Genomic DNA, 10,043 nt, shown 5'->3' with positions numbered 1-10,043 from the left:
TCTCTACCCTCTGGTACCTGTATCTCTGTGTGCATCTCAGTCTCTCTCTCCCCCGGTGCCTGTCCCTCTTGCTGTGTATCTCTGTATCTCAATCTCTCTCTATCCCAGTACCTGGGTATCCCTGTGTGTGTCTCAGTCTCTCTCTATCCCAGTACCTGGGTATCTGTGTGTGTCTCAGTCTCTATCCCAGTACCTGGGTATCTGTGTGTGTGTCTCAGTCTCTATCCCAGTACCTGGGTATCTGTGTGTGTGTCTCAGTCTCTAACCCAGTACCTGGGTATCTGTGTGTGTGTGTCTCAGTCTCTCTCTGTCCCAGTACCTGGGTATCTGTGTGTGTGTCTCAGTCTCTATCCCAGTACCTGGGTATCTGTGTGTGTGTCTCAGTCTCTATCCCAGTACCTGGGTATCTGTGTGTGTGTCTCTCAGTCTCTCTCTGTCCCAGTACCTGTGTGTGTCTCAGTCTCTATCCCAGTACCTGGGTATCTGTGTGTGTGTCTCAGTCTCTATCCCAGTACCTGGGTATCTGTGTGTGTGTCTCAGTCTCTATCCCAGGACCTGGGTATCTGTGTGTGTCTCAGTCTCTATCCCAGTACCTGGGTATCTGTGTGTGTGTCTCAGTCTCTGTCCCAGTACCTGGGTATCTGTGTGTGTGTCTCAGTCTCTGTCCCAGTACCTGGGTATCTGTGTGTGTGTGTCTCAGTCTCTGTCCCAGTACCTGGGTATCTGTGTGTGTGTGTCTCAGTCTCTGTCCCAGTACCTGGGTATCTGTGTGTGTGTGTCTCAGTCTCTGTCCCAGTACCTGGGTCTCTGTGTGTGTGTCTCTCAGTCTCTCTCTGTCCCAGTACCTGTGTGTGTCTCAGTCTCTATCCCAGTACCTGGGTATCTGTGTATCTCAGTCTCTATCCCAGTACCTGGATATCTGTGTGTGTCTCAGTATCTATCCCAGTACCTGGGTATCTGTGTGTGTGTCTCAGTCTCTATCCCAGTACCTGGGTATCTGTGTGTGTGTCTCAGTCTCTATCCCAGTACCTGGGTATCAGTGTGTGTGTCTCTCAGTCTCTCTCTGTCCCAGTACCTGGGTATCTCTGTGTGTATCTCAGTCTCTATCCCAGTACCTGGGTCTCTGTGTGTCTCAGTCTCTATCCCAGTACCTGGGTATCTGTGTGTGTGTGTCTCAGTCTCTGTCCCAGTACCTGGGTCTCTGTGTGTCTCAGTCTCTGTCCCAGTACCTGGGTATCTGTGTGTGTGTCTCAGTCTCTATCCCAGTACCTGTGTGTCTCAGTCTCTGTCCCAGTACCTGGGTCTCTGTGTGTCTCAGTCTCTGTCCCAGTACCTGGGTATCTGTGTGCGTGTCTCAGTCTCTATCCCAGTACCTGGGTATCTGTGTGTGTGTCTCAGTCTCTGTCCCAGTACCTGGGTATCTGTGTGTGTGTGTCTCAGTCTCTGTCCCAGTACCTGGGTATCTGTGTGTGTGTGTCTCAGTCTCTGTCCCAGTACCTGGGTATCTGTGTGTGTGTGTCTCAGTCTCTGTCCCAGTACCTGGGTCTCTGTGTGTGTGTTTCTCAGTCTCTCTCTGTCCCAGTACCTGTGTGTGTCTCAGTCTCTATCCCAGTACCTGGGTATCTGTGTGTCTCAGTCTCTATCCCAGTACCTGGGTATCTGTGTGTGTGTCTCAGTCTCTATCCCAGTACCTGGGTCTCTGTGTGTGTGTGTGTGTGTGTGTGTGTGTGTGTCTCAGTCTCTGTCCCAGTACCTGGGTCTCTGTGTGTCTCAGTCTCTGTCCCAGTACCTGGGTCTCTGTGTGTCTCAGTCTCTATCCCGGTATCTGTGTGTGTGTGTCTCAGTCTCTGTCCCAGTACCTGGGTATCTGTGTGTGTGTCTCAGTCTCTATCCCAGTACCTGTGTGTCTCAGTCTCTGTCCCAGTACCTGGGTCTCTGTGTGTCTCAGTCTCTGTCCCAGTACCTGGGTATCTGTGTGCGTGTCTCAGTCTCTATCCCAGTACCTGGGTATCTGTGTGTGTGTCTCAGTCTCTGTCCCAGTACCTGGGTATCTGTGTGTGTGTGTCTCAGTCTCTGTCCCAGTACCTGGGTATCTGTGTGTGTGTGTCTCAGTCTCTGTCCCAGTACCTGGGTATCTGTGTGTGTGTCTCAGTCTCTGTCCCAGTACCTGGGTATCTGTGTGTGTGTGTCTCAGTCTCTATCCCAGTACCTGGGTATCAGTGTGTGTGTCTCTCAGTCTCTCTCTGTCCCAGTACCTGGGTATCTCTGTGTGTATCTCAGTCTCTATCCCAGTACCTGGGTCTCTGTGTGTCTCAGTCTCTATCCCAGTACCTGGGTATCTGTGTGTGTGTCTCAGTCTCTATCCCAGTACCTGGGTATCTGTGTGTGTGTCTCAGTCTCTATCCCAGTACATGGGTATCTCTGTGTGTATCTCAGTCTCTGTCCCAGTACCTGGGTATCTGTGTGTCTCAGTCTCTATCCCAGTACCTGGGTATCTGTGTGTGTGTCTCAGTCTCTATCCCAGTACCTGGGTCTCTGTGTGTGTGTGTGTGTCTCAGTCTCTGTCCCAGTACCTGGGTCTCTGTGTATCTCAGTCTCTATCCCAGTACCTGGGTCTCTGTGTGTATCTCAGTCTCTATCCCAGTACCTGGGTCTCTGTGTGTGTGTCTCAGTCTCTATCCCAGTACCTGGGTCTCTGTGTGTGTGTCTCAGTCTCTATCCCAGTACCTGGGTCTCTGTGTGTGTGTGTCTCAGTCTCTCTCTGTCCCAGTACCTGGGTCTCTGTGTGTGTGTCTCAGTCTCTGTCCCAGTACCTGGGTATCTGTGTGTGTGTCTCAGTCTCTATCCCAGTACCTGGGTATCTGTGTGTGTGTCTCAGTCTCTATCCCAGGACCTGGGTATCTGTGTGTGTCTCAGTCTCTATCCCAGTACCTGGGTATCTGTGTGTGTGTCTCAGTCTCTGTCCCAGTACCTGGGTATCTGTGTGTGTGTCTCAGTCTCTGTCCCAGTACCTGGGTATCTGTGTGTGTGTGTCTCAGTCTCTGTCCCAGTACCTGGGTATCTGTGTGTGTGTGTCTCAGTCTCTGTCCCAGTACCTGGGTATCTGTGTGTGTGTGTCTCAGTCTCTGTCCCAGTACCTGGGTCTCTGTGTGTGTGTCTCTTAGTCTCTCTCTGTCCCAGTACCTGTGTGTGTCTCAGTCTCTATCCCAGTACCTGGGTATCTGTGTATCTCAGTCTCTATCCCAGTACCTGGATATCTGTGTGTGTCTCAGTATCTATCCCAGTACCTGGGTATCTGTGTGTGTGTCTCAGTCTCTATCCCAGTACCTGGGTATCTGTGTGTGTGTCTCAGTCTCTATCCCAGTACCTGGGTATCAGTGTGTGTGTCTCTCAGTCTCTCTCTGTCCCAGTACCTGGGTATCTCTGTGTGTATCTCAGTCTCTATCCCAGTACCTGGGTCTCTGTGTGTCTCAGTCTCTATCCCAGTACCTGGGTATCTGTGTGTGTGTCTCAGTCTCTATCCCAGTACCTGGGTATCTGTGTGTGTGTGTCTCAGTCTCTGTCCCAGTACCTGGGTCTCTGTGTGTCTCAGTCTCTGTCCCAGTACCTGGGTATCTGTGTGTGTGTCTCAGTCTCTATCCCAGTACCTGTGTGTCTCAGTCTCTGTCCCAGTACCTGGGTCTCTGTGTGTCTCAGTCTCTGTCCCAGTACCTGGGTATCTGTGTGCGTGTCTCAGTCTCTATCCCAGTACCTGGGTATCTGTGTGTGTGTCTCAGTCTCTGTCCCAGTACCTGGGTATCTGTGTGTGTGTGTCTCAGTCTCTGTCCCAGTACCTGGGTATCTGTGTGTGTGTGTCTCAGTCTCTGTCCCAGTACCTGGGTATCTGTGTGTGTGTCTCAGTCTCTGTCCCAGTACCTGGGTATCTGTGTGTGTGTGTCTCAGTCTCTGTCCCAGTACCTGGGTCTCTGTGTGTGTGTCTCTCAGTCTCTCTCTGTCCCAGTACCTGTGTGTGTCTCAGTCTCTATCCCAGTACCTGGGTATCTGTGTGTCTCAGTCTCTATCCCAGTACCTGGGTATCTGTGTGTGTGTCTCAGTCTCTATCCCAGTACCTGGGTCTCTGTGTGTGTGTGTGTGTGTGTGTCTCAGTCTCTGTCCCAGTACCTGGGTCTCTGTGTGTCTCAGTCTCTGTCCCAGTACCTGGGTCTCTGTGTGTCTCAGTCTCTATCCCGGTATCTGTGTGTGTGTGTCTCAGTCTCTGTCCCAGTACCTGGGTATCTGTGTGTGTTTCCCAGTCTCTATCCCAGTACCTGGGTCTCTGTGTGTCTCAGTCTCTATCCCGATATCTGTGTGTGTGTGTCTCAGTCTCTATCCCAGTACCTGGGTATCTGTGTGTGTTTCCCAGTCTCTATCCCAGTACCTGGGTCTCTGTGTGTCTCAGTCTCTATCCCGGTATCTGTGTGTGTGTGTCTCAGTCTCTCTCTGTCCCAGTACCTGGGTATCTGTGTGTGTGTCACAGTCTCTATCCCAGTACCTGGGTATCTGTGTGTGTGTCTCAGTCTCTATCCCAGTACCTGGGTATCTGTGTGTGTGTCTCAGTCTCTGTCCCAGTACCTGGGTATCTGTGTGTCTCAGTCTCTATCCCAGTACCTGGGCATCTGTGTGTGTATCTCAGTCTCTGTCCCAGTACCTGGGTATCTGTGTGTGTGTCACAGTCTCTATCCCAGTACCTGGGTATCTGTGTGTGTGTCTCAGTCTCTATCCCAGTACCTGGGTATCTGTGTGTGTGTCTCAGTCTCTGTCCCAGTACCTGGGTATCTGTGTGTCTCAGTCTCTATCCCAGTACCTGGGCATCTGTGTGTGTATCTCAGTCTCTGTCCCAGTACCTGGGTATCTGTGTGTGTGTCTCAGTCTCTATCCCAGTACCTGGGTATCTGTGTGTGTCTCTCAGTCTCTATCCCAGTACCTGGGTATCTGTGTGTCTCAGTCTCTATCCCGGTATCTGTGTGTGTGTGTCTCAGTCTCTCTCTGTCCCAGTACCTGGGTATCTGTGTGTGTCTCAGTCTCTGTCCCAGTACCTGGGTCTCTGTGTGTCTCAGTCTCTGTCCCAGTACCTGGGTATCTGTGTGTCTCAGTCTCTATCCCAGTACCTGGGTATCTGTGTGTGTATCTCAGTCTCTGTCCCAGTACCTGGGTATCTGTGTGTGTGTCTCAGTCTCTATCCCAGTACCTGGGTATCTGTGTGTGTGTCTCAGTCTCTATCCCAGTACCTGGGTATCTGTGTGTCTCAGTCTCTATCCCGGTATCTGTGTGTGTGTGTCTCAGTCTCTCTCTGTCCCAGTACCTGGGTCTCTGTCTGTGTATCTCAGTCCCTGTCCCAGTACCTGGGTCTCTGTGTGTGTATCTCAGTCTCTGTCCCAGTACCTAGGTATCTGTGTGTGTCTCAGTCTCTGTCCCAGTACCTGGGTATCTGTGTGTGTGTCTCAGTCTCTATCCCAGTACCTGGGTCTCTGTGTGTATCTCAGTCTCTATCCCAGTACCTGGGTCTCTCTGTGTATCTCAGTCTCTATCCCAGTACCTGGGTCTCTGTGTGTGTGTCTCAGTCTCTCTCTGTCCCAGTACCTGGGTCTCTGTCTGTGTATCTCAGTCCCTGTCCCAGTACCTGGGTCTCTGTGTGTGTATCTCAGTCTCTATCCCAGTACCTGGGCATCTGTGTGTGTGTCTCAGTCTCTGTCCCAGTACCTGGGTATCTGTGTGTGTGTCTCAGTCTCTATCCCAGTACCTGGGTCTCTCTGTGTATCTCAGTCTCTATCCCAGTACCTGGGTATCTGTGTGTGTGTCTCAGTCTCTGTCCCAGTACCTGGGTCTCTGTGTGTATCTCAGTCTCTATCCCAGTACCTGGGTCTCTGTGTGTGTGTCTCAGTCTCTATCCCAGTACCTGGGTCTCTCTGTGTATCTCAGTCTCTATCCCAGTACCTGGGTCTCTGTGTGTGTGTCTCAGTCTCTCTCTGTCCCAGTACCTGGGTCTCTGTCTGTGTATCTCAGTCCCTGTCCCAGTACCTGGGTCTCTGTGTGTGTATCTCAGTCTCTATCCCAGTACCTGGGCATCTGTGTGTGTGTCTCAGTCTCTGTCCCAGTACCTGGGTATCTGTGTGTGTGTCTCAGTCTCTCTCTGTCCCAGTACCTGGGTCTCTGTGTGTGTGTCTCAGTCTCTGTCCCAGTACCTGGGTATCTGTCTGTGTATCTCAGTCTCTATCCCAGTACCTGGGTATCTGTGTGTGTGTCTCAGTCTCTGTCCCAGTACCTGGGTATCTGTGTGTGTGTCTCAGTCTCTCTCTGTCCCAGTACCTGGGTATCTGTCTGTGTGTCTCAGTCCCTGTCCCAGTACCTGGGTATCTGTCTGTGTATCTCAGTCCCTGTCCCAGTACCTGGGTCTCTGTCTGTGTGTCTCAGTCCCTGTCCCAGTACCTGGGTCTCTGTGTGTCTCAGTCCCTGTCCCAGTACCTGGGTCTCTGTCTGTGTGTCTCAGTCCCTATCCCAGTACCTGGGTATCTATGTGTGTGTCTCAGTCCCTGTCCCAGTACCTGGGTCTCTGTCTGTGTGTCTCAGTCCCTATCCCAGTACCTGGCTCTCTGTCTGTGTGTCTCAGTCCCTATCCCAGTACCTGGCTCTCTGTCTGTGTGTCTCAGTCCCTATCCCAGTACCTGGGTCTCTGTCTGTGTGTCTCAGTCCCTATCCCAGTACCTGGGTATCTGTCTGTGTGTCTCAGTCCCTATCCCAGTACCTGGGTATCTGTCTGTGTGTCTCAGTCCCTATCCCAGTACCTGGGTCTCTGTCTGTGTGTCTCAGTCCCTATCCCAGTACCTGGGTATCTGTCTGTGTGTCTCAGTCCCTATCCCAGTACCTGGGTATCTGTCTGTGTGTCTCAGTCCCTATCCCAGTACCTGGGTCTCTGTCTGTGTGTCTCAGTCCCTGTCCCAGTACCTGGGTATCTGTGTGTGTGTCTCAGTCCCTATCCCAGTACCTGGGTATCTGTGTGTGTGTGTCTCAGTCCCTATCCCAGTACCTGGGTATCTGTGTGTGTGTGTCTCAGTCCCTATCCCAGTACCTGGGTATCTGTGTGCGTGTGTCTCAGTCCCTATCCCAGTACCTGGGTATCTGTGTGTGTGTGTCTCAGTCCCTATCCCAGTACCTGGGTATCTGTGTGTGTGTGTGTCTCAGTCCCTATCCCAGTACCTGGGTATCTGTGTATCTCAGTCTCTATCCCAGTACCTGGGTCTCTGTGTGTCTCAGTCCCTGTCCCAGTACCTGGGTCTCTGTGTGTGTGTCTCAGTCTCTGTCCCAGTACCTGGGTCTCTGTGTGTGTGTCTCAGTCTCTGTCCCAGTACCTGGGTCTCTGTGTGTGTGTCTCAGTCTCTGTCCCAGTACCTGGGTCTCTGTGTGTGTGTCTCAGTCTCTGTCCCAGTACCTGGGTCTCTGTGTGTGTGTCTCAGTCTCTATCCCAGTACCTGGGTCTCTGTGTATCTCAGTCTCTATCCCGGTACCTGGGTCTCTGTGTATCTCAGTCCCTGTCCCAGTACCTGGGTCTCTGTGTGTGTGTCTCAGTCCCTGTCCCAGTACCTGGGTATCTGTGTGTGTATCTCAGTCCCTATCCCAGTACCTGGGTCTCTGTGTATCTCAGTCTCTATCCCAGTACCTGGGTCTCTGTGTGTCTCAGTCCCTGTCCCAGTACCTGGGTCTCTGTGTGTGTGTCTCAGTCTCTGTCCCAGTACCTGGGTCTCTGTGTGTGTGTCTCAGTCTCTGTCCCAGTACCTGGGTCTCTGTGTGTGTGTCTCAGTCTCTGTCCCAGTACCTGGGTCTCTGTGTGTGTGTCTCAGTCTCTGTCCCAGTACCTGGGTCTCTGTGTGTGTGTCTCAGTCTCTGTCCCAGTACCTGGGTCTCTGTGTGTGTGTCTCAGTCTCTGTCCCAGTACCTGGGTCTCTGTGTGTGTGTCTCAGTCTCTATCCCAGTACCTGGGTCTCTGTGTATCTCAGTCTCTATCCCGGTACCTGGGTCTCTGTGTATCTCAGTCCCTGTCCCAGTACCTGGGTATCTGTGTGTGTATCTCAGTCCCTATCCCAGTACCTGGGTCTCTGTGTATCTCAGTCTCTATCCCAGTACCTGGGTCTCTGTGTGTATCTCAGTCTCTATCCCAGTACCTGGGTCTCTGTGTGTGTGTCTCAGTCTCTATCCCAGTACCTGGGTCTCTGTGTGTGTGTCTCAGTCTCTATCCCAGTACCTGGGTCTCTGTGTGTGTGTCTCAGTCTCTATCCCAGTACCTGGGTCTCTGTGTGTGTGTGTCTCAGTCTCTCTCTGTCCCAGTACCTGGGTCTCTGTGTGTGTGTCTCAGTCTCTGTCCCAGTACCTGGGTCTCTGTGTGTGTATCTCAGTCTCTATCCCAGTACCTGGGTCTCTGTGTGTGTCTCAGTCCCTGTCCCAGTACCTGGGTCTCTGTCTGTGTGTCTCAGTCTCTATCCCAGTACCTGGGTATCTGTGTGTGTGTCTCAGTCTCTGTCCCAGTACCTGGGTCTCTGTGTGTGTGTCTCAGTCTCTGTCCCAGTACCTGGGTATCTGTGTGTGTGTCTCAGTCTCTATCCCAGTACCTGGGTATCTGTGTGTGTGTCTCAGTCTCTGTCCCAGTACCTGGGTATCTGTGTGTGTGTCCCAGTACCTGGGTATCTGTGTGTGTGTCTCAGTCCCTGTCCCAGTACCTGGGTCTCTGTGTGTGTGTCTCAGTCCCTGTCCCAGTACCTGGGTCTCTGTGTGTGTGTCTCAGTCCCTGTCCCAGTACCTGGGTATCTGTGTGTGTCTCAGTCTCTGTCCCAGTACCTGGGTCTGTGTGTGTGTCTCAGTCTCTGTCCCAGTACCTGGGTCTGTGTGTGTGTCTCAGTCTCTGTCCCAGTACCTGGGTATCTGTGTGTGTGTCTCAGTCCCTGTCCCAGTACCTGGGTCTCTGTGTGTGTGTCTCAGTCTCTGTCCCAGTACCTGGGTCTCTGTGTGTGTGTGTGTCTCAGTCCCTGTCCCAGTACCTGGGTCTCTGTGTGTGTGTCTCAGTCCCTGTCCCAGTACCTGGGTCTCTGTGTGTGTGTCTCAGTCCCTGTCCCAGTACCTGGGTATCTGTGTGTGTCTCAGTCTCTGTCCCAGTACCTGGGTCTGTGTGTGTGTCTCAGTCTCTGTCCCAGTACCTGGGTCTGTGTGTGTGTCTCAGTCTCTGTCCCAGTACCTGGGTATCTGTGTGTGTGTCTCAGTCCCTGTCCCAGTACCTGGGTCTCTGTGTGTGTGTCTCAGTCTCTGTCCCAGTACCTGGGTCTCTGTGTGTGTGTGTGTCTCAGTCCCTGTCCCAGTACCTGGGTCTGTGTGTGTGTGTGTCTCAGTCTCTGTCCCAGTACCTGGGTCTGTGTGTGTGTGTGTGTCTCAGTCTCTGTCCCAGTACCTGGGTCTGTGTGTGTGTGTCTCAGTCTCTGTCCCAGTACCTGGGTATCTGTGTGTGTGTCTCAGTCCCTGTCCCAGTACCTGGGTCTCTGTGTGTGTGTCTCAGTCTCTGTCCCAGTACCTGGGTCTCTGTGTGTGTGTGTGTCTCAGTCCCTGTCCCAGTACCTGGGTCTGTGTGTGTGTGTGTCTCAGTCTCTGTCCCAGTACCTGGGTCTGTGTGTGTGTGTCTCAGTCTCTGTCCCAGTACCTGGGTCTCTGTGTGTGTGTCTCAGTCCCTGTCCCAGTACCTGGGTCTCTGTGTGTGTGTCTCAGTCCCTGTCCCAGTACCTGGGTCTCTGTGTGTGTGTCTCAGTCCCTGTCCCAGTACCTGGGTCTCTGTGTGTGTGTCTCAGTCCCTGTCCCAGTACCTGGGTCTCTGTGTGTGTGTCTCAGTCCCTGTCCCAGTACCTGGGTATCTGTGTGTGTGTCTCAGTCTCTATCCCAGTACCTGGGTCTCTGTGTGTGTGTGTGTCTCAGTCCCTGTCCCAGTACCTGGGTCTGTGTGTGTGTGTGTCTCAGTCTCTGTCCCAGTACCT

At 52.6% G+C, this 10,043-nt stretch overlaps 1 protein-coding gene across 1 annotated transcript in view; it reads right to left on the bottom strand.

Moving 5' to 3' along the window:
- Positions 1-10,043, bottom strand: part of LOC144496822 (spliceosome RNA helicase DDX39B) — a 45,303-nt gene that overhangs the window by 35,047 nt on the left and 213 nt on the right. The window lies entirely within an intron of this gene.

This window comes from Mustelus asterias, chromosome 8, assembly GCF_964213995.1.
Source record: "Mustelus asterias chromosome 8, sMusAst1.hap1.1, whole genome shotgun sequence".
NCBI classification, from domain to species: domain Eukaryota; kingdom Metazoa; phylum Chordata; class Chondrichthyes; order Carcharhiniformes; family Triakidae; genus Mustelus; species Mustelus asterias.
The sequence above is the reverse complement of the archived record's forward strand: the minus strand, read 5'-3'. Positions and strand labels throughout refer to the sequence as shown.